Source organism: Ptychodera flava, chromosome 5 (assembly GCF_041260155.1).
Source record: "Ptychodera flava strain L36383 chromosome 5, AS_Pfla_20210202, whole genome shotgun sequence".
In the NCBI taxonomy this organism is placed as follows: Eukaryota; Metazoa; Hemichordata; class Enteropneusta; family Ptychoderidae; genus Ptychodera; species Ptychodera flava.
The window spans coordinates 24,133,405-24,156,867 of record NC_091932.1 but is presented as its reverse complement, the minus strand read 5'-3'; the positions used below and the strand labels follow the sequence as shown (position 1 = coordinate 24,156,867).

The window sequence follows — 23,463 nt, the reverse complement described above, 5'->3', positions numbered from 1 at the left end:
ATCAAGTCATGTGACAACAAAGGGTTAGCCATGAATGGCACTGGTGTCAGTTACACAATAAAAAGGTTGACAATATCTATCACGAGGAAAAAGCAAGAATAAAATATGTATATATAGCATGTTAGACACATTGTGTTAAATGAAGGACATTTTAAACAAAAACAAATTCTACGGCATGTAAGCTACATACGTTAAATAAAACATGTAATAGACCACCAAAGAGGCAATTGATCGATAATTTATTGAACTGAAAATTTAAGTTGTTTGAATCATGAAAGAACATCATCACACCTGTACATCAGAAAATTTCCATATGATAGACATGAATAAATTTACAAGCAAGAGTAAAATACTGCAGTATGCCCGAGTAACAACTTTGAAGGTGTGCGTTATGGCACAGACAAACATTCGCAACGGGTATTATTTAAGGCGTGAAGCGGTTTCGTAACCCATCCATGTTTGCCTCGCCTCAGGTTGCTCTTGCCTCTCTTTTCCGAAGAGTGCCGACCATGCATCCTTCGGTAATTTTCGGATTTTCGCCAATGTTAAGCGAAAGTATGTTCGGCAAAGTTTGTGTTGTTGTTGTAATGTCGTGCTGAGCGGAATTGACGTGCTGGCGAAAAGGGGAGTGTGTTGAGCTTCATGAAAGTGAGTTTAACCGTTTTAAAAATTCCTCTCATATTTTTATGAATATATAATGAGTGTGTTTGAACCAAATTTGAAAGTCTTTTATCGATACTGTCTGCTTTTACTCAATGGTTTACGGTCAGTCATACCGTCTTTTACACGTGCGTCACGGAAGGACATGTTTATGAAACTGCTGGCATGTTATGTTTTGATTGGCGTGAAGCAGTGTTTCTGGCCTGAGAGCTCACAAAATAACTAGGGTTGCTACGCGACTGGCAGTACGATGCCATCTCGTCGTATTTTTCGCATAATATCGTGCAATTATCAACCACAAATAAGGCCTCCAAAAAGTTTAACACATTTGAAGCTCATTTTAATATGAAAAGCCAATAGTCTACCGAGACGACCATGGAACAAAAGGCATGCCGCGTTTCCCGTCTGTGGTTATTTGTCTGTGGTTATGGATATATCTGGTTACAGTTTTACAACTTGAAACAAAGAATAAGAAGTACACTTGCTTCTCTGCTCGTCATTTTGCGTCAACATAAATTTTATTTAAGGTACAATCGTTCAAACTTCGCAAGAGCGACAAATAACATTATTTTTGTTCAAGAGAGAGATAGGCAAGGGCATTTGTTTGAATACAACCAGAACAATAGTACCGAGCCACAATAATAGTCATAAGTTACATAATAATCCGTGGCTATACATTCGGTTATGTATTTACCCAGACTTTATTCATTCTGTTTTCTTCGGAATCTGTAAGCCCATTGACCGAAATAGCGAACATGTCAGTGACACAAAGACTAATTCGTAAACGTCTAAAAATACACGTTATTGACTTCGATGACATCTTTCCCTTCGAGTTCATACCGGATCGTCAGTATGAAGTCCAGACACCATAAGTGATAATTATAATTTGCAAAACTAGATCGACAGCACAAGGGTCAAGTCAAGTCAATACCGGATCTCTATGGTGTCAATCATCATGCAGCCTTGGTTTTACTGTTACAGTAAAATCGTCTCTTACCGTCCGCTAAGAAGCTGAGATAATCATGGAAATGTTCCTTTCGTCACGTCTATAAGCTTCAACTCTCTTTCATTGTTCGATATTCTCCTATGAATACATGACAAGATATGTGGCTTTTTCTAAGCCTTTCATCGGAGATTATATCCATTCAACATGCATATATTGAGTTTGACTCATTGCCTTCAAGGGGACCAACGGCATATATGTTTACAAATTCGACACATTTAGTCTCTTTCTTCTCTATCACATTAAAACCCGTTCTCTTCGACGATGCAGATGGGAACGCCTGGCTCATACCATATAACTAAAGCAAGCATTTCCACTGACACCATGGATATCCCTCCAATGATATGGCAATATCATCGTACAAAGCGTGTAGATAAACTTTAGAGAGTCGGGTCACATAGCAACTTACTCTTGCCGAACAGATAAAAAAGTGTATCCGGAAAAGACTTGTATTTCACATTAATTATTTTGTATACACACTATACAACCTGTTCATTGTTTGGACATATATTCCAGGGCTTTCGAGTCATTTATAGGTTTCAATAATCTGGTCGTCGTTTTAATTACCGACCTCGTCATCTCCTTTTCTCACATTCCTGGCCACTGGGAGTGTGGGATCGACTGTGTAAGAAAAATCGATCCCACACTCTCAGACATCGTCCCACACTCTGCAGTATATATTACACCAGCTCTGATTGGATGATAAACAGCCTTACGTTCCACGCGCAAAATATTATCCAATGGCACGATTAGTAACACACGTACTGGAACTACAGAGTAAGCAGGTCAGAGTACGGGAGCAGACGACAGCGTTGTCACGATTTTGGATAGTGTTGTACGTCGTTGGTGAAAAACTCACAAAAAATGACCGAATTTTCCAAATAACTGGTAAACATAAGACACTAGGAACATATAGTTTTTTTTCTGTTGGACTTCTCGTCCGTAGCAGAAGTTGAAGTATCGGTAGTGGAACTCGCCATGGAGTTTGCGTTAGTGACACGGAATACTATGGCATTGAAGTATGATAGTCGCTGATACAGTTAAACATTCAATATTTCCACTGTGAATAAAGCGCATTTTGTGATCATGTGAGAAAACGAATCTCACACCCTAAGGACCTGGGATCAGATTTCTCACACTCGTTCTCACACGAGCCGCAGGTGAATGGGAGACAAAATATCCCCAACTCGTGTGAGAAGTCTTATCCCAGATCCTTGGGTGTGAGATTCTACTATTCTTTGGGGCCTCATCGGTTGCAATTAATGGTAACTTTTGATGCGATTTTTTCATTATTTTGATTTCGTGTGTCAGTAGCAAATTCTTATTCTACGGCCAAAAGAATGTTTAATCATACACTTTTTAGCTTATCAAATAGCGTCTATAAGTAACACGACTGAAACCAATTTGGGATACTTGGATTTTCATATTTTTCAAATTTCTCAAACGTGTGAGGTGCCATATAGCTGAATGTTGCAATATTTCAAAATACTCATAAAATCAAGTGTGTAATATAAAAAGAAAAAACAGATGAGATTACATTTGTAGATTAAATCGACATTACTTCACAAACCAATTATCCAAAATTAGTTCCAATCGTGTTATGTGTGAAATACAGTGTGAGTAAAATTATGTGGCGAAGGGTAATTGCACTATATACGTTACATATTTAGTTGTAAAAATTACTATATTTATACTATACCGTTAAAGTTGTGTTATGAAAGTTATTGCAGTACACAGATGTTGAATCGCGACGTACAAAGGCATCAGTACAGAGGGAAAATATACTTTAAACATGATTTTGGCAACATTTGATCTAAAAATGTTACGGTCACTAAACTAACAGTCATTGAATGAATTGAGCTTTCCACGTATTATGAGGAACAAAATTCTCTTTTCGAACGTCTAACTTAATTTTTGACGTTCACAAGTGTTCAAGGTCATTTTGCGAGTCATATTTTTTGAAGCTTAAAATGTGAGCCCTCGTTTCAAAGTCTATGCTCAAAGGCGAAACGCTTTCGGAAATTTCCATTTGCTCATATTTCGCACTTTTACTTTTATGTGGACAGAATTTCAAAACGAACTTTGTTGGAAAGCGATGACGTCTTTTACAAATAAAAATTGCATTGAAGTGATCGGTCACTTCGTACGGTACATCTATGTATATGTGGTGAATCATTGAACCTATGCATGACGAACAAAGCGTATAGGGCTCAGGGGGACAGAGGTTTATGGTTTTCCGTGAAATAGAGAAATTGTCTGTCGCCCGGTATAAAGCAGTTGTTTCCAAAGTAGAATGCGCCTCGGGGATACTTTGACCCTCAATTTTTTTCAATACTTTTCTGGTCTCCCACTTTTCGGGCTCACTTTAAAGCTCTTGGAGCAGCAAAATTTTTCACGTTTTAATTTTTCGAAACATGGTTAACACAGGAATGGCTGCCATTTTTAATTTCAAATACCAGTAAATGATACGGGTTATTTGTTTCTCTAGTACAAATTTAGCGTTTTGACCTCTGATCTTTATTCCCGATTTGGAAAGACAATGGTTGAAAGGTTTCATTCAGGAAATTTTGAGCTTAACTTTCAGTCTTTCACTTTCGAGGCGCATACTACCTTAATCAACTAGGATTATCTCTTGGCGTATATAGGTCTGGCTATGGTAAAACTAAGATGTCTCTGCTGATGTGCAGCTTGAATAAGCTCTTTCTCTGATTGGTCCATTTTCACTATTCACAGCCACTTAGGGAGTCTATTTGTATTGTTTTCATTATATTGGTAAGATTCAGCAACTCAATTGGGTCAGATCTTATTCAGCGCTGCACATTAGCCCAGATGTCTAAGGTTAACTGTTGACACCTACCGTGCTTGTCCAAAGAGCAAAGATATGCCAAAAGGCAATGAACATACTCCACGAACAGTGAAAAGCACGACGAAATAATCTGCCACTAATGTCAATTACCTTTCGTCCGTATCCAGAAAACCGCGTTCTTCCATATATCCGTTTTCTGAGGTCGTCCGATGTCCCGGTCCTGGGAGCATAGGTTTTGTTACGAGAACGATAGCTCAGGCTTTGATTCTGATTTCTTCATTTTTCGTGCCATGATACGGAGGAAACAACTTCTAACACAATAAGCACAAATCTTACTATGTTGCAGCAATAACCCCCTCCGTAAGCGGTATACACTCGATTTGGGTACAATTTCCTTCACATAGCACTCATCTAGGGGCTAGAGCTATATGTCGTACTTGTACTCCAATTCGGTTCTTGAGGTGTTGAACCAAAAGTCAGGCTGATAGATAGAAAATGTATCAAATATAGTATCGATAATTTTCTCGAGTCCCAAGCTCCAAATAACAAAATTGAGAGGCCAAAGACTATTATGCTATGTCATGCTTTTTATCTTCAGTATGAATACGCTCACTTGTTACTTTTCAACACGAGATGTGCTTCGAATGTTTCGATAAACCCCACTTTACTTCAACTTTGATATTTGAATTTATATATATATATATATATATATATATATATATATATATATATATATATATATATAATATCTGTTGTAATATTGAAAAAAGTACCTTAACTTTAATAACTTAGGGAGCTTTCAGTAATTACAGGGGTGGTGGGCCGGGGGAATTTCGCTCACACCTGTACCGTAAAATGTGACCCTCCCCATATCCTCCTGTCAAAAATGTGACCCTTCCCCTCATCCGACATTCTAAAACTTGGCCGTCCCCCCCCCCAACCATTGCGGTATTATCCCCAGGAATAACTAAAACAGTATCAGCCAATTTATATAACAATTGGTTCATTTGTTATGTTAGGGACAAGTTACAGACGGGAGGGCTGTTGTTTTGGAAGGATATTCGCAATTTATCACGCAAGAATTTTTGAAGAGATATGGTATTTCATACATTTGAGGAAGGGTCACCAATTTTTGCGCAACTATAAGAAGGCAAGATGTAACTGATTTAGTGCTTCATCCAAAAAATATCAAATCATAATACATGGAGTCTATCAGGCAAATTATCGACAATTTACCCCCACAAAACATGCTATATCTGTATTTTATATATGTTTGATAATGTATTTAAAAATGTAATTTACTTGAATAGAGAAGTAAAATGTGCATTTGTGTACAAGGAATTGGTTTCTGAATTTCATCTAAAAAGTTGGTTCACTATCCATGGTGTCTATGATGAAATTATGAATAGTTTTTTCCAATACAAAATTAGATAAATCTTTGCATTTGTGTACTCTTGATTATTGATATCAATTTTCTCGATTAGACTAGAGTGGTTATAAGTCAATGGTTGTGCAAGAAATTTGATTTTGGAATTTCACCGAAATGTCGATTCACTATGCATTGCGGTCTATGATGAAACTATGAATAATTTTTTATTAGTACAAAATTAGATAAATCTGTGCATATATGTATGCTTCATTATTTAGATTATTTTTCTTGATTAGACGAGTGGTTACAAGTCTATTGTTGTGTAAGAAATTTGATTTTGGAACTTCACTGAAATGCCAATTTACTATGCATTGCGGTCTATGATGTGTATGTATTTTGTTGGTGATTTCCTATTCAGGAAATATCACACGGACAATCAAAGTTTTGGCCATAAAATCAGCTTCTGTCAAAATGACCCTCCCCAAGATAGGTTTCTAAACAGTGACCCTCCCGCTTGATCTGTTTTCTAAAAAGTGACCCTCCCCCAATTTCCGGCCCACCTCCCCTTTAATTACTGAGGGCTCCCTTATTTATATTTGTAAAGTTTGTCAAACCTTCAGACTACCGTTATTTAATCAGCCTGAAGATCCTTTTGATCAACTTCTATATTTTTAGATATTATTTTTTTTGTGTTATGCGTACTAATTAGACTTGTACAGTACTTGTAAAGTTTTACTTGTTGGTACAAGTAAAACTTTCCATAACAAAATTTCATGGATTCTTTGGGGGCGCCCCTCACGCAGTACAGCTGTACACAGCTGCAGCATGGAAGTATAATACTTACCAAGTTACCAACAATATAATACCATGGCCGTAGCAATCGATCAAGACAGTAAAACTTTCTCCCATCCTCAATGAAATTAATGTTTGCTCAACTAATCTAGAGACACACACACACACAGAATATCTTTCAAATATGAATCACGGAGAAAGATACTTAAAAAATTAATGGCATGAGGCAGTAAGAATAAGTAGTTAGTATCGCTGCTCAAGTGCAATCACTGGACGCCATATTTGCTCTGGCACATTCTAAATTCTGGTTCAGGTGTCAAAACCCTCACTGTGTTAGGCCTTTTTAAATGACATTTTAAATTTAACCCTAGATTATCAAAGGTTACAGTATTTGTACATGCCTCTATCTCCACCTACAAACTAATGTTTATTACTAACAAAATTAAGCATCTCCCTACTGATTAAATACAACTTTCCTTTAATGATATACCTTCAACAAAATGGTACAACTTAAAACAAAGTTTGAATCTCATCACAATATAAGTACATCAGCCAATCGGAAAACTGGACATAAGCCAGTGAGAAATAACCAATCAGAAAACTGGACATAAGCCAGAGAGAAACAGCCAATCAGAAAACTGGACATAAGCCAGTGAGAAACATTAAGCCAATTACAACATATTTCAAAATAGCCATGCATTCAGTTCAATTTTAAGGTACTATTTCAAATTGTTAGCACAGATATATATATATATATATATATATATATATATATATATATATATATATATATATATATATATATATATATATATATATATATATATTATGTATATATTATCAATAGAACGTTAGCAGTTGATCCCCAGTGCAGAGTGGAGTGGGATGATGAAAAACTTGATTGATACACACTTCCACACCCGTACTCTTGGTGATTTGTGTTGAGTGTTGAAGTGTGAGGAGATAACTTTTTCAAACAGTTATCTCAAATAAGTTTCCACAGCGCCCTCTCAGTCCATTTCCCACAGTATAGATGGCCATTCACCTGCATATTCTCACGCCACATTCCAACCTTGTGCGTCGGACTGCACCGTGAGTACATTTATTTCAAGATCACAGATCATAACTTCATTTCCAATTGACTGTGCCAAACAATTCCACAATTTTAAGTTTTTCTAAAGCAAGGTTTTTTATAATGTACAGCATTTATTTATCAGTACGATCTTTGTGTTTTACGTTATACAGTACACCTGTAGAAGGTCCAGTTTTGGAGCGAAATGTTGTTTTACAAATTCCGTTTACGTTCGGACCAAACAGCTGGGTTTGGTAGTGTGTATCAATCAAGTTATATATATATATATATATATATATATAATATATATATATTATATATATATATATATATATATATATATATATATATTATTGTTACAAATAGGGTTGATTGTTAAAAATAGGGTTGACGTGTCAACCCTATTTGTAACAATCAACCTTATTTTTAACAATCAACCCTATCTGAAACAAAATTTAACCAATTTGTAACAAAACCTAATTTTCAAAAAAACATGGCGGTATTTGATGAATTCTTGATGAAATATACATATTAGTATGTTTGGCGGCAATTTTTATTTCCTCCTTGTCTCGTAACTAATTTTTTCCAAAATTGCTCGTTAGATTAGATTTCTTTGTATTAATTTGTAACACAATTTAACCCAATATAGGTTTAGCAAGATTTCGGTCAGAAAACAAGATTTTAAACATTTTTGACCGAAATCGGTGAAAATTGCCCCGAAACAAACTTTTGGCATGTATCTGCACGACTTGATTATATCTTAAGAGTAGACCTCTTATCCCTAGCAACCTGCAGAAAGAAATTTAATCTAACGAGCAATTTTGGAAAAAATGAGTTACGACAAGGAAAAAAGGAAAATTACCCCAAAACATACTAGTATGTATATTTCATCAAGATTTCATTAAAAACGGCCAAGCTTTTTTGAAAATTAGGTTTTGTTATAAGTTGGTTAATTTTGTTACAAATAATGTTGATTGTTACAAATAGGGTTGACACGTCACCCCTATTTGTAACAATCAACCCAATTTGTAACAAAAGTTAACCCCATATAGGTTTAGAATGATTTCGGTCAGAAAACAAGATTTTAAACATTTTTTACCGAAATTGGTGAAAATTGCCCCGAAACAAACTTTTGGCATGTGTTTGCACGACTTAATTATATCTTACGAGTAGACCTCTTATTCCTAGGAACCTGCACAACGAAATTTAATCTAAAGAGCATTTTCGGAAAAAAAAAGATTTTCGACTAGGAAAAAAAGGAGAATTGCCCCAAACATATAAATATGTATATTTCATCAAGATTTCATCAAATTTGTAACAAAAAGCAGTTTCGGAAAAATGAGTTTTGACAAGGAAAAAAAAGAAAATTGCCCCAAACATACAAATATGCATATTTTATTAATATTTCAACAAACACGGCAAAGTTTTTTTGAAAATTAAGTTTTGTTACAAATAGGGTTGATTGTTACAAATAGGGGTGATACAAGTGCACTCCTACAGTAATTTGACTTTTGGCTGATAATGTACCCATATATTTAAAGGGATGTAGTCGTCGGAACTGCGCCTGTACGATTTTCTTGTTTACAAACAATGTATTTCGTGCACGATATCAAGATGCACCTCATCATCATAGCTGCAACATTTAAATTATACGATGATAGATTATGACAGACATGTTTTAACTGTCATCAATCACCATTGTGCCTTGAATACTTTGTTGCCATGGGTTGTCTGGGTCCCATACGACCTTTGAGCGCAGTTCCGATGACTATATCCCTTTAACAATTTGATGACGATTTGACAGATAAGATCTAAACCAGTTCATTGCTCCATCTGATAATCCATATACTGATTAAACTTATATATATATATATATATATATATATATATATATATATATATATATATATATATATATATATATCCCGAAGTATGTAGATGCCCTAAACTTATATATATATATATATATATATATATATATATATATATATATATATATATATATATATATATATATATATATATATATATATATATATATATATATATATATATATCCCGAAGTATGTAGATGCCCTCGTGGAAAATTCATCCAATACCTATGAACAACTGTATTTGCTATGCAACATATTGTTGAGAAAGACATCGCTGGAAAATTCTGGTTGGCGCCCCTGTAAATTTTACTATGTGGTATATATGGTAAGTCTTGAAACTCACCTTAATGAAGGAGTGAAGATCATTGCCCTTTCGCTTAGAAAATACATCGCAAAGAAGTTTGTATATATTGTGGTCAAGTTTATCGCTATGATTAATATCTAAGAAGTTTGATGGTGTATTTATGCGAGGACAGAGCCCAGATCGATGTCCCGTCCGGTCTCAAATTGGTCTGGCTTTTACCTTTTTACCAGCTGCGTGTTGATGCTGTGCAATCATGCGATCGAAAAGAAAACAAGAATAGGGGTCAAAGTTGTGGTCTCGCATTTCTAGATCGCTGAATTTGATACAGGTGAATGTTTGACCTTGATACTGTTAAGGTTATAGTTGGTCACTTACACAGCACTGGTTATAAAAAGAAACTCGTGTTACCTTAACTTACATGTTGAGTTGTAAAACTTAATTCAGAATAGAATGTTGAGTAGTAATTCGAATTCAGAATAGAGAAATATAAAGTAGCAAGTTTGGCATAGATTTGACAACGTAGTTCGTGTATGTACGTGGAAGAAATCCGAAACTGCATACAGATCACTCGGTATCGACTATTGGGACCGTGACGGGGTCCTCCTTTGTGGCAGAGAAAGGTAGTCTGGCGCAACCTCGATGGTGGTAGTTAATCTACAGAGAGATGAATCAAAAATCAGGAATATGAAGCTAAATCCTGATGCTGATGCTACGAGAACACACGCTGATGGTTTCTATGGTCGATTTGTGGTCATGGGAAGTCACATATGCTGCCTCTTTGTGTTCGGTATGATCACGGCCACGGGTATACTGGTGGTTGCTGTACAGCTGGCCTTCGACTTCACCTCAGCTCGTGTTTCGTGGATTGTTTCTTTGCAAACCCTCGCGGAAATGGCTTTTTGTAAGTTTCGTTGAAATTGTTTACAAATCAGCTTCGAATTCTTCATTTTAAGATCCCTTAACTGACATTAGAATAGTTTGATTCCCAACCACCCCAATCCCACAAGAGTGATCTCGATAGTAATAGCAGCTGAGGAAAACTTTACTCAGCGGTACAAAACTACATATTTGTCTTTTCGTTAAATGATGTTACAATGCACAAGCTAGGACACATAATCCACCTGTTTACAAAAAGGATCCTCTGTCCTCTTCATACCCACAGCTTAGAAATTTCACTCAGAGATTTCATTGTTTCATTCTTAGAAGGAAAAACAGCAGCGCATGTAGAAATCACAACAAATGTGGTTTCTTCATATCATGAGACGTTTTACAGCCCTGGTCATTTGAGCTTGGAGTTTCAGTGTTTGGCACACACGGATTTCTTGATTGTAACGTACAACATAATCTACTCTGACACACAACATCAAATTAAGGATGTTAGCATTGCCGCACGCTCTCTTATCATGCCGAATGTTTCAAAGTAAAAACACCTCTTGCTCACAGAGAATGCAACCGTCATTGGTCAGAACAACCACACCGCAAGGCTCAACCATTTTAACACCAAGGGGCGTTATTTGTATGGCCAAGTCATTTTTATTGGGAAAATCGATATAAATGCAACAGTTGAAGCTAGTCTTTATGAAATTACCAAACTTACAAGTGTATTGAACCCAGAAATGTAGCTCAAGGCGTGCTTCTAATTCACTATAAGTTGTGACCGACGGCTCATCAGTTTTAAAAATGCATTTTATGTGAACTCAACGTCAATATCCAGTGACATTCACTGTCGACTACAATGCAGTCGCAGTTTCTCGCGGCGAGTTACTAAACTGCTCGTGCATAAAAAATACCGAGATGTTCTTTACTGCCAATTAAAATATCATAATTTCTCTTCGCCGTGTAACATGGGACTATGTGCCCGAGGGAGGGTAACCGATTGCCCGACGTAAGGAGGGCAAATGGTTTCCTGCCCCGAGGGTACATAGTCCCTTGTTTGGGCTATAATGTTTTTATTACATGCCTCTCTTACACACATTTTTTTTTCAAAATATTTAGGTTTATTGGTAAATGATAATCAAATGCTTTTATTTCCATTTTAGACGAAAAACACGTTAAAAATGAAACGATTTTTACCATGGAATGGCGCATTGATATATTTAATCTACTGTTATGCGGTTTATCAATTTTTTTTCTGCAAAATTTTCCAAAAACCGGATTTCCTATGCAAAACATGAAATTTCAACATTTTTACAGCAAAAAGGTTTCAAGTTGAAAATAGTTCCGGTTCACTTTTAGTCCAGTGATGACTATGCGGCCCGCACGTCATCAACGAGTTACCATTGAATCCTATGGAGCGCGCGACGTTCGATATACGAGGCATGTAATAAACGTATATATGATCTAGACCAGTCGCCAATTTCTTTGTATTTTAGTACTTTTAGTATCCTCGGGACTGCATACCAAACGGCCCTTGTCAGTGCCACTAAAAAGAGAATAGCTAATAAATATATCTTAGTTTCTGGGCACGGAGGAAATTTACCGTATCACATAGTCACTCCTCGCGAGTGGAGGGACTGTGACTGTATGTAAAATTTCGTAACACCACAGGGTACCAAGACATCTGGTTGTTGTTGTTTGTATTGTTGTTTATGCTTATTAGTCATGTTTTTGTTGACCAATAAAATTCAACGAACATAACTGTTGTGTTGTTGTTGGTTCAAACGTAATGTGGATGTCATAAGGAACGCTACAAGGACACTATCATTATTTGAACCGATGCAACTCTCTGCCAACGTTGTTGTTGTTGTTTGTATTGTTGTTTATGTGTATTAGTCGTGTTGTTGTTGTTGTTGTTGTTGTTGTTGTTGTTGACCAATAAAATTCAACCAACATAACTGTTGTGTTGCTGTTCGTTCAAACGTAATGTAGATGTCATAAGAAACGCTACAAGGACACTAAACACGATTGGAACTAATTTGGGATAATTGGATGGTGAAGTAATGTCGATTCAATCTTCAAATGTAACCTCATCTACTTTTCTTTTTCAGTTACACACTTGTTTTTATGAGTATTTTGTAAAATCGCAACATTCAGCTATACGGCACCTAACACTTTTGAGATATTTGAAAAATATGAAAATCCAATCATTCCAAATTAGTTCTAATCGTGTTATCAGTCCCTGCCAACCTACACTCTCTTCAGGACAGTTTATTATAAGTGATTCATCGTTTATGCAAGGATACTCAGTATAAACAATAGTTATGTAAATACTCACAGCCTGGTTTGAGCTTTGGTGAGTGGACAATGCCATACCCATAGGAAGATGGCCCTTCCATATCACATGACGCAAGCTCCAAGCCTGGAGCTTTTTCCCCATGATTCAAATTACATGGAGTTGATGAAGCCCTAAAATGCAACTTCCGGGGTCAGTGACCAAAAAGCCAGCAGATATGTAAATATCATCTTTGCTGAACTTCCCCTTTAAATACAGAAACATTCAGAGGTGAATAAATAAGAAATCAATTCGCTGCCACAAAATAAACACAAGAATACAGACAAATTCGTATCTGTATTCTTTAAAAGCACAGATGAATAAAGACAAATCCAAATCTGTATTTGTTGAAAGATACAGATGATTCCATGCAGTTTATTCCCTAGTATGCAGAATGGTGCTTATACCTGTTTATCCATTCTGAGTTTATCTGTATTCGCGGCGAATACTTTGTGGATTAAACATGGATACAGGCGATTGTCCACGCTTGTACTGCACGTATTATTTGGTTTTCATGCACTGCATTAGATAAAGCAAAATGGTGACATAAGTGTAAAATTTGCATTTAATCGCCAGTTATCATGATCGTGTAGATAAGCTGCTTTTTCGCACTTACAGACACGGTCAAAGGGTCGATAGCCGGCCAGATCGCCCTGCGTAGCGTGATGTTCTTGAGCGGTACGGTGTATTTGCATGACAACGTCGTCACGTATACTTTTGTTGTTGTTTTCCTTATAAATACAGACAATGCCAACCTTTCTGTATTGTGTCACTGTCCACTATATCACTGAGACCAGCCTCATCGTCAGGCCCTTTGTTGTCACGTGGCTTGATTAGTCTGCTTCTGTCCACTTCTCTTTCATGAGAACACCGTCCTTTGGAGGGACTGTGATTAGAAGAAACTCAGTTGACAGTTAAACCGTGTATAATAGACCTCCAAGCAGACATCGACGAAGATGGCGGTTGTCCTTGACCATGGTACGATTACAAGACGAGGTGATGGTTTCTATGGATGGCTTGTGGTCATGGGAAGTCACATATGCTGCCTCTTTGTGTTCGGTATGATCACGGCCACGGGTATACTGGTGGTTGCTGTACAGATGGCCTTTGACTTCACCTCAGCTCGTGTTTCGTGGATTGTTTCTTTGCAAACCCTCTGCGAAATGGCTTTTTGTAAGTTTTCGTTGAAATTGTTTACCAATCGGCTTCAAATTCAAAGGGGGGGGGGGGGGGGGTGTGAATCCCACTGCCAGAAGTGGGCACCTTATCCCGATATCTGATTCCGATATCCGAAGCATATTTACTCCCTTGAATCATCATGTGAACAACGTTTTCACTGCAGAGATAATACATACCGGGGACGAACGCTTAAACTGTACTGTTGCCATGCCGACTAGCGCGATTTCTTCCGTTTCAGCTTATTAATCTTGAACCTTTACCGTAAACGTGTGATCACCTAAACGCTCGAGTAGTTGGCAACAACCATATAGTGAACGATTTTTTTATTTTGTTGAAATTACACAGAGTAGGCCTATAAACTTAAGTCTTTCGGGTTACGCCAATATAATGTCGATGCGAAGACGCAGTCCCAGTTTCACTGAAAGGCCAGGGTCAAGTATAAATAGCTTAGTGTCCCTGTTGGAGATAGCTCGTGCAAAGCGTGGCTTTGGTAGCGTCACGCTCGATCGCTCCGCAAAAACCATGCAAAAATGGTCACAGTCGAAGAAACTCAGGCGTCCATGCATATATACCCAGCTACGTATGTCTTGTGATTGAATGTATCGATAAAATGTTATGATTTGAGCATAAATACAGCTGATTTTGATCAATGAAGGTATTTCTTTTTGCCTTCATCAAGCGTGGCAAGCGGCCAAAACAAAGTTGTGCAAGCTGTCAATCAAAAAAAACGCCCTACAGGTGCGAATGGGTATACGTTTGCGATGTCAACATGTTTGGTACGGCACAGCATTGTAATTAGATGGAGCGACCGCAGTGGAACGGCAGACACGCAAGTATATGTCACTCGAGCCATAGCGCGTTCTCTCGTAGACGTCGTACCAAGACACGCCGCTTTTTCCGATCGTTTTTTCAACAGAACTATCATTCAAAGTTCTAATTCGAGTTCTTTTGGTTGTTTGATGTCCCTGAAAAGTAGTAGATATATAGTATATAAAAGTATTTTCGAGGACCTAAACGACATCATGTGTTGCTCCATTGCCATTGAATCCGATGTCAAGGAAAGGCGGTGACTTTTGTTTAAAAGTTGAATAAAATTTCCTTTCTGGTTGTGTTAGTCAATCAATCGAAATGCTTTTGTTCCCAATTGATTAAATCCTTGACAGCTTCTATTCTCCCTATGATTCGATATTTACTGACTCACTCTTTCTCTTCTTTGTCGATCGATGAAAGTATTGTCATTTCAATACTCTCTCCTAATTTGACAGATGTAATATCCTAACCTATATTGTCATTAGTTTCTGACCAACGTACAAAGACTTTGCCCGTTCGCCAAAACCCATGATCGACGAGATGTTTTGCGAAACGGTGAACAAATATTTGAAGCGTTGGGAACATATTCATGTTACAGCCTCCTAGAAAAAAAACAAAAAAAACAAAACGGGGATGTTTAGGCGATAACAGAGACGATGACTCAGTTACCGGTAGTTGAATAAAACAAAACTTTTCGGACATCATATTTTGTATATTTAGGCATCCACTTGTCGGTTCGATGTGCGACCGTGCGCGGATCGATGACAAGTTATTCTCCTCAAAATATTCAAAACAATTCTGCGACAATGATGGTGTCTCCTCGTGAAAGTCCTTGAACCCGTAGCGGCGACCATTATTTTTTATGCCTTCCGTGGTTGATGATTGGTAGAATTAATGTATCGAAATTTGAAGACACGTGACTGAATCCCGTGATTGTTAGGCAATTGACGGTGTGTGGGGGCGAGACGGACTGCAACAGACCACGGACCAAGGGAGCATACGCAGTAAATCGCAAGCGTTTGGACAATTAACCTTCTGTTTCCATAGCTACCATGCGAATTCCGGCTTTGACCAATCTTCCTGTCCTGTTTCGGAGGATAACTTTCGAGCTTCGTAACTAATGTTGAGGTTCAGATATCCGAATCTTTCGTGTTCGAAAAGCTTATTGATTTACAGGGAATACTAAACTTTTGTGTCGGGTCTTTTTCAGCATGTAGACTAGAGACCCTTGACCCTTTCAGGCTGCGTTCACAAAACAGTGGGAGGGGGCGGGAGGAATTCAAGGAGATTCGAAAATGTTGGGGTAGTAGAGAGGCGACTTAAAAGTTTTGCTCTACCTATAGGGGGACCTGAAAATATTTTGCTCCCTGAATATTCCCAACAAGTTGGCCTTGTAACGGGACAGGAGCTGCAACTGTTGATAATTTTTTTTACAATATTTCTTTGCAATGTATCAAACAGTTTCATGGTGTCCCTCTACAGCTCGCTGATGAAAAACACAATATTCATTTTGTCAACAAAGCCCGTTTGTCTAAATAAACTTATTGGTGATAATTGAATTAGAGTTCAGACTGAACGTTATTTGTCAATGACACAAATGCATGCTACACGTAGGCTGTGTTGGCAAGATTAGTACTGGGCAGTTCAACATGCTGTGGGGAGTAGAACAAGAAAGCAGTTGTATAAATTGAACAAAAATATTGTCAAAATACAAAGTAAGTACAGCTACTGCTCTACTTCTGCCTACGGGCCGTGTAACTGTCACTGCATACCGGCAGTGACAGTGACAGCTATGACTCTGATGTGATTGAAGAAGAACTCGGGTCATAGGACACTCAATTGACAGTGAAACATACTTGAACACAAGATCAGGCCAGAGAGCAACACATAGAGACAAGGAAACTTAACAGTTTCCATGGATTTAACAGTTTCCATGGATTTTTGAATTCTGGCATATGAAAATAATCAAATATTAGAGAAAAAAGATGGGGTCACCATCACGGCTTGATCTTATACAAATGTACGATGAAAAGTCACACTTTTTCTAAAATCACTTAAAACCAATATTTGAAACTATTCAAGTTCATGCAGTGAATGAAATTTTCACATCTTATCGTAAATTAATACAAAAGTAAAATTTTAATAGTAATGACCGTATTTAAATGAAAAGATGTGTGACTACATGGAATCATTTATTTTTAAAAAATTTGATATTATTACACCCAAAATTTCTGAGATTAAAACATCCATTTCATGGAATATTTTAACCTTCCAGTATTGTCAATTTTGTAAAACATTTAGAACTAGCATCTAAGTTGTATATGTCTTGTAGACGGGGGGACTTGAAAACGTTTGAGGGTATTGAGGGGGGATCTGAAAAAAATAAGATTTCAATCGCGATTCCTCCAACACACCGCCCCCTCGTCATTTTTTGAACGCAGACTTACACAAGTACACAAGGTTCGGCCTTCGGCCCCACACTTCGATCCCAACACTGTTATACCTTACTGGTGCGTTCGTTGTTGACTTTGTCAAAGTTACTGAATCCGGTGATAATCTGGTGACAGCGTCCACAGATTAGTAATTTACCCTTGCTGGTTGCTTTGGCGCATTGGCGATCAAACTCTTCAGATAATAGATGCAGCATGGTGATAAAACGTTTACGGAAGATTGTCAAGGGCAGTGCTAAGTTAAGACCAAAATACCAAAGGTTGGTAGAATAAACCTTCATTAGCAATACAACAAAACACCTACCCACCCCTATATGGATTGACATGCAGGCAGCCCCCTATTCTTCATAAGATCGTGCTTTGCATTAACCTCGCGGGGCGGTTCATCCTTGCAGGACGGAAATGATTCTGACGGCATGAACTGGAAACCGGCCACGGAACCGTCAATTTGAAATGAAACTCTTCCCTTAAAATTTGTTGTCGAACGTATACGGATTTCTCTACCGATAAACATTGTTTTGACTTCCCATTTTTTTGGTCAGCGTCTTTGAATATCGGGCAGTATATCAAACCGAGTTCTTGTACATTGTATCGAATAGATTTATCAAGGACACATGTATACTTCGATATATATATATAGGACACATGTATACTTCGATATATATATATATATATGTGTATATATATATATATATATATATATATATATATATATATGGGGAATATGATGATACGGGTATGTATCTATGTATGTATTTATACATTCAATTTGAGGTCTTTCTGAATTTTAGGCCCAGTCACAAACGTGATAATCAAGAAAATTGGATTTCGTCTGACCGTCGGCATCGGTACAGTCTCTGCTTCTGTTGGAATGTTTTTAAGTGCATTTGCGAAAAACGCGGAATTTCTTTATATAAGCTGTGGAATCTTGGTTGGTAAGTATAAATTAGTGAGTCACGATTTATGCACACAACATATTGTATACAAGGCAAAATCACCTGTTGTTTGCAAGCATGCGTTTTTCCGCTACCTTAACTACTCTACATCCATACATACGTACATGAATACATGGATATATATGAATACTTACGATGAATAGATGAATACATACTATACAGTGAATTTATACATACATACATACATACATACATACATACATACATACATACATACATACATACATACATGCATGCATGCATGCATGCATGCAGGCAGGCAGGCAGGCAGGCAGGCAGGCAGGCAGGTAGACAGTCGGGCAGACAGACAGACGGGCAGACAGACACAGACACATTTAAAAAAGGAATACTACATCAAACAGCCACACAGTCTGTGCATGCCTTCACAGCTGAGTTTGTCGAAATTACTGAGTATTGTTGAAACGACGGCTAATTTATTCATAATTTTAATTTTCTTGTAGGGTTAGGATACGGCCTCATAATGCCCGCTGCGCTGGGAATATTTCCCCTCTACGTGAAACGCAACTTTGTTTTGGCAAACGCAATCGTGCAAGCTGGTTCAGGAATAGGTAATCTCGTATTCCCTCTTGTGATGCAGAGCTTGATCGACTTCTACGGCTGGAGAGGTGCCTGCATTGTGTTCGCTGCTATACATGCCAATATGTTAATACCGGCTGTGTTATTTAAGACACCGAAAGGGGAACAGAGCGTATCAAACGACGCAAACATGACTAAGGAAGATTCGGACGGCGACTCGCCATCGAATACAAGCAGGCCAAGATCAAGCACACCTAAAGTTAAACGTTTGCGGAAAATTATCACGTTATTTGATTGCTCAATATTCGCGAATATCCAATGTTCATCGCCTTAACCATATCTCTGTGTTTTGGGCAAGGCATCGGATTTTACGGTTCACCTTCGCATCTTATAGCTCGTGCCAGGGATCTTCAGATCGGGACATACCAAGAGATTGCCATTATTGGGTCAGTATTTGGAATCGGTAGCCTTCTTGGTCGTCTATTAATTCCGTTGTTTTTAAGGCTCAGCTGCAAGCGTTTGACAAGTGTGCGACTGTCTGGTCTAACCTTTCTCATGGCGGGAACAGCGAACGTTCTAAGTGCAGCAGCCAGTACGTATGCCCTCTACACAACGTACTCTTTCAGTCTCGGCTTCTTCAGCGGCATGTTTTTCACCCTGAACACGCAAGTGGCGAAGGATATGCTCGGTGCTCCAATGGTCACGGCGGCTGTTAGTTTGTACTCGCCTTTCGTAGCGATCGGTGGTTTGATTGGGCCTCCATGTGCAGGTGAGGTTAAGTTATCAATAACAGAAGTCTGGTTGTTGTTGTTGTTGTTGTTGTTGTTGTTGTTGTTGTTGTTGTTGTTGTTGTTGTTGTTGTTGTTGTTGTTGTTGTTTTTTGTATTGATGCTTGTGTTTATTAAGCGCGTTGTTGTTGTTGGCCAATAAAATTAAACGAATATAAATAATAACTATTGTGTTGTTGTTGTTTCAATGCAATGTAGATTTCCTAAGAAGCACTACAAAAAGCACCACTGGGCTTTTGAAATTAGCCAATCGCGTGTTAATAATCATAAGTCATTGCTGGCCACTATTGTGTTGCCCATGCTTCAAATGTAATGTAGATGTACTAAGAAGCCAAACGAGGACGCTATCATTATTTGACCCATGCAACTCTCTATCAATGTACACACTCTACATATACTTACACAAGGGGTACAACATAAGCCGCCTTGCAGCTCACGCATCCAACTTTCCGAACGACTAGAATAACCATAGAGGTAGTCTCTCTTTTTACACTCCGTGGAACAACACACTATTCACGAGCGATCGAGTGAAAAGCAGCATGACGAGACCTGAATTAGATATAACAATTTAAAGCTAATATTCGGGGTTTACTTTAACTCACATCACGAAAATCGCTGGAAAAATCGCGATTTTCAGGTCGTACTATAAAAGATACATTGTGCTCAGTTTGAATCTGCCGGGCGCTGGTGCGGTACCAACGTTACTGGGCCACAGTAAGTGAGGCTACCCACAACTCCCCTTGATTTGTTCACTCATACATTTTTTGCTAAAGGCTTTTTCAATTTTATCAGTTTCTTAACAATTTTTAACTTACAATTAAGTTCAGGATTATTTGTTAAGACTATGTTTCAAATACTGATTATATTTAAAATTCAAGAGTAAATTGAATGAGAAGTTGATGTTTGGAGGTGCTAAAAATTGCACACTTGTCAAGATAAAGTTATCAGCAACTAAGATGGTCTCATCATACCACCTGTCAGATATGCAAATTTCCTTTGTTACGAACATTAAAAAAAATCAATACCCTTTCTTTTGCCAACACAGATGCAACTTATTCCTAGTTTCCTTGAAAATATTGTGTATGGCTGTCAAAAATCTATGTCGACAAAATTGCTATCTCCTCCGCGGAAAAGGGGTTGATCTTCTCATTATTCACTGTGAGAAATCAAAAAATTATGATGATCAGGATAATGTTACCAGAATTTTGAAATATGGACCGAGTTGTTCTGTGTAGAGAAGAAATTTGCTTCAGTTCAGTGAGTGATCTCCGTGTGTACAGATCATGGAGGATTGTGGGTAGCCTCACTTACTGTGTGGGCTTTTGAAATTAGCCAATCGCGTGGTCTCTACAGGAACGACGTATGATTACTGCCACGCGATTGGCTAATTTCAAAAGCCCATGCAGTAGTGCTTTTTGTAGTGCTTCTTAGGAAATATACATTACATTGAAACAACAACAAAACAATAGTTATGTTCGTTGAATTTTATTGGCCAACAACAACAACGCGACTATAAACAACAACAACAACAACAACAACAACAACAACAACAACAACAACAACAACAACAACTAGACTTCTAGTCCCTCGTGGACATACCGGGTGATAGGAAGTGCTTCATCGAGTGTAGTAAGCTTTGTTAACATTTTATGGTGGTATATCACTATGGAATTCTTCAGTATACCTTTTAAAAAATCATCAAAGATTACCATTCTTTCCATTTTAGTCTTAAATTTTGCTTGAACTTTCCTCGAGGAAACCTTAAGCCTTTCCCCTTTCGAAAGTAAGTATAAAAATCAGGGGCTATCGTGCAAAAATTGGTATTACAGAAACACATTATATTAATACACTATATTAATTCTTCTCTACAACACACTTATTCTTCCCCATCTCAGTTACTGTATTGAGATTTGAGGAAATACTTATTCATCTCATATTAATCAGCTTTTTCGCTTGCAAAAGAAACTGGTCCGCCTCATCACATTTTCACATTTCACAGCCCATACTAAACCACTTTTCCCTCAGCTTGGCATCTTGGATATTTTGAAACTTAGCAAGTACGCTTGTTGCATGTTCATCCATGATTTAAAATCCAACCGTTACCCCCGTGATGTTCAACAATATCTCCACATCCCTTCACACTCTTATCCCACCCGATTATCTAGCAGAGGAGACTACCTTATTCCACAGCATAGCCTCACACTGGCACAAAACCAATTCAGATACTCGGCAGCTACACATTGGAACTCCCTTCCCCCATCACTCAAACAGATCACCACAAGGCATGCATTCAAAACAAAACTCAAACACTACCTTTTACATAGTGACGATTAAGATTCATATAACTTTACCAGTAATTTATTGTATTCGAGTGTTTCAAATGTTGTGTATTTTTACAGTTGCATTGTTCAACTCCAAGTTTTTCGATCACATCTGTGAATGGCTTTTGTTTAATCACCAACTGTACGGACTGTCATCAGATCTTACTGTACGAGATAATATGTTTCCGGGGCCATGAACTTTTATTAGTTCTACCGAACTATCTTCATGGCCCTCACCACTTAACTTCAGATATTTCAGACACATTATTGTAACAAATATTTATATATTTTGTTTATTTGCACTGAATTGTATATTTTTACAAATGTTCATTTTTTCGTCAGTGATGAAACAAATAAACAAACAAACAAACAAACATTATTTGATATTTACCGGCATATGAGTTCAAAATGGCCGCATCTCCCGCAGTTAACCCTTTGGAGAAAAATTTAAGTTTTGATGTTCACAAAAATATGGTTGTAAAAACTTCATGAACTTAAGGGAGCCTCAAAATGAGCCCCCGAAGCGTTAGTAGTGTAAGATTTTGATTCTAAAGCGCATTCTACCCATCGCATCTTTCTACAGGGTTTCTGTTCGACATTACTGGGGATTTCAACTACTCGTTTTACTTCTACGGGACGTCACTGCTGATAGCTGGTTCAGTGTTGGTTATCTGCAGTTTATTGAAACGAAGACGGCACATTGGAAAGACTGAATCAACATTGGCCATCATGTCAATCTCGGAAACGACATCATATTTCACCGACAAAGCCACGCAGACCTAAAATTGCCCATGTAAAGATTATTTGTGTTCTATATTTTTGAAAGCAGACTATTAACATTACACTACTTACATAAAATATCTTGTCCTATACTTATATTTTTTAATTCATTTTGTGCACACTTTGCCCAAAGTCAGTATTATCAACATCATCATCAACATCTACCCTAGTGTTGATGGTGTCAAAACGTAATAACACTGAGCTTTTGATCGTGTAATTCCTTCCACTCTGTGAGGATGCAGAAAAATTATTATTCTCTTGTAAACTTTTACCATGCGGATTAAACGTTTGTTCTAGCTTCTCGTAAAGAAGGTTTAACTCTTTCCCTTTCGAGTAAAATACATTAGATTCAAAATGGCCAACATCCCTGCGTTAACTTTCATTAAGGTTTTGTTTTCAATTTAAAAAATAATCTGTATTATTTTTTCTCTCTCAATAAACTTCAAAATGAATCACCCCAATACCTTGCCGATCAGAAATTGTAAAAGTTTGTGAGTCCGAATATCTGCCTATGATGCGTATGAAATTCATTCAATTATTATCTAATTGAA

General features: G+C 37.5%; 1 long non-coding RNA gene across 1 annotated transcript; it reads left to right on the top strand.

Annotated features, from left to right (window-relative positions):
• The first annotated feature begins 14,123 nt into the window (after nucleotides 1-14,123).
• On the top strand, nucleotides 14,124-23,125 carry LOC139132548 (uncharacterized). Its single transcript, XR_011552346.1, has 4 exons — nucleotides 14,124-14,264; nucleotides 18,322-18,465; nucleotides 18,948-19,792; nucleotides 22,716-23,125. It is a non-coding gene; the product is annotated as an uncharacterized lncRNA (long non-coding RNA).
• Nucleotides 23,126-23,463: the final 338 nt, after the last annotated feature.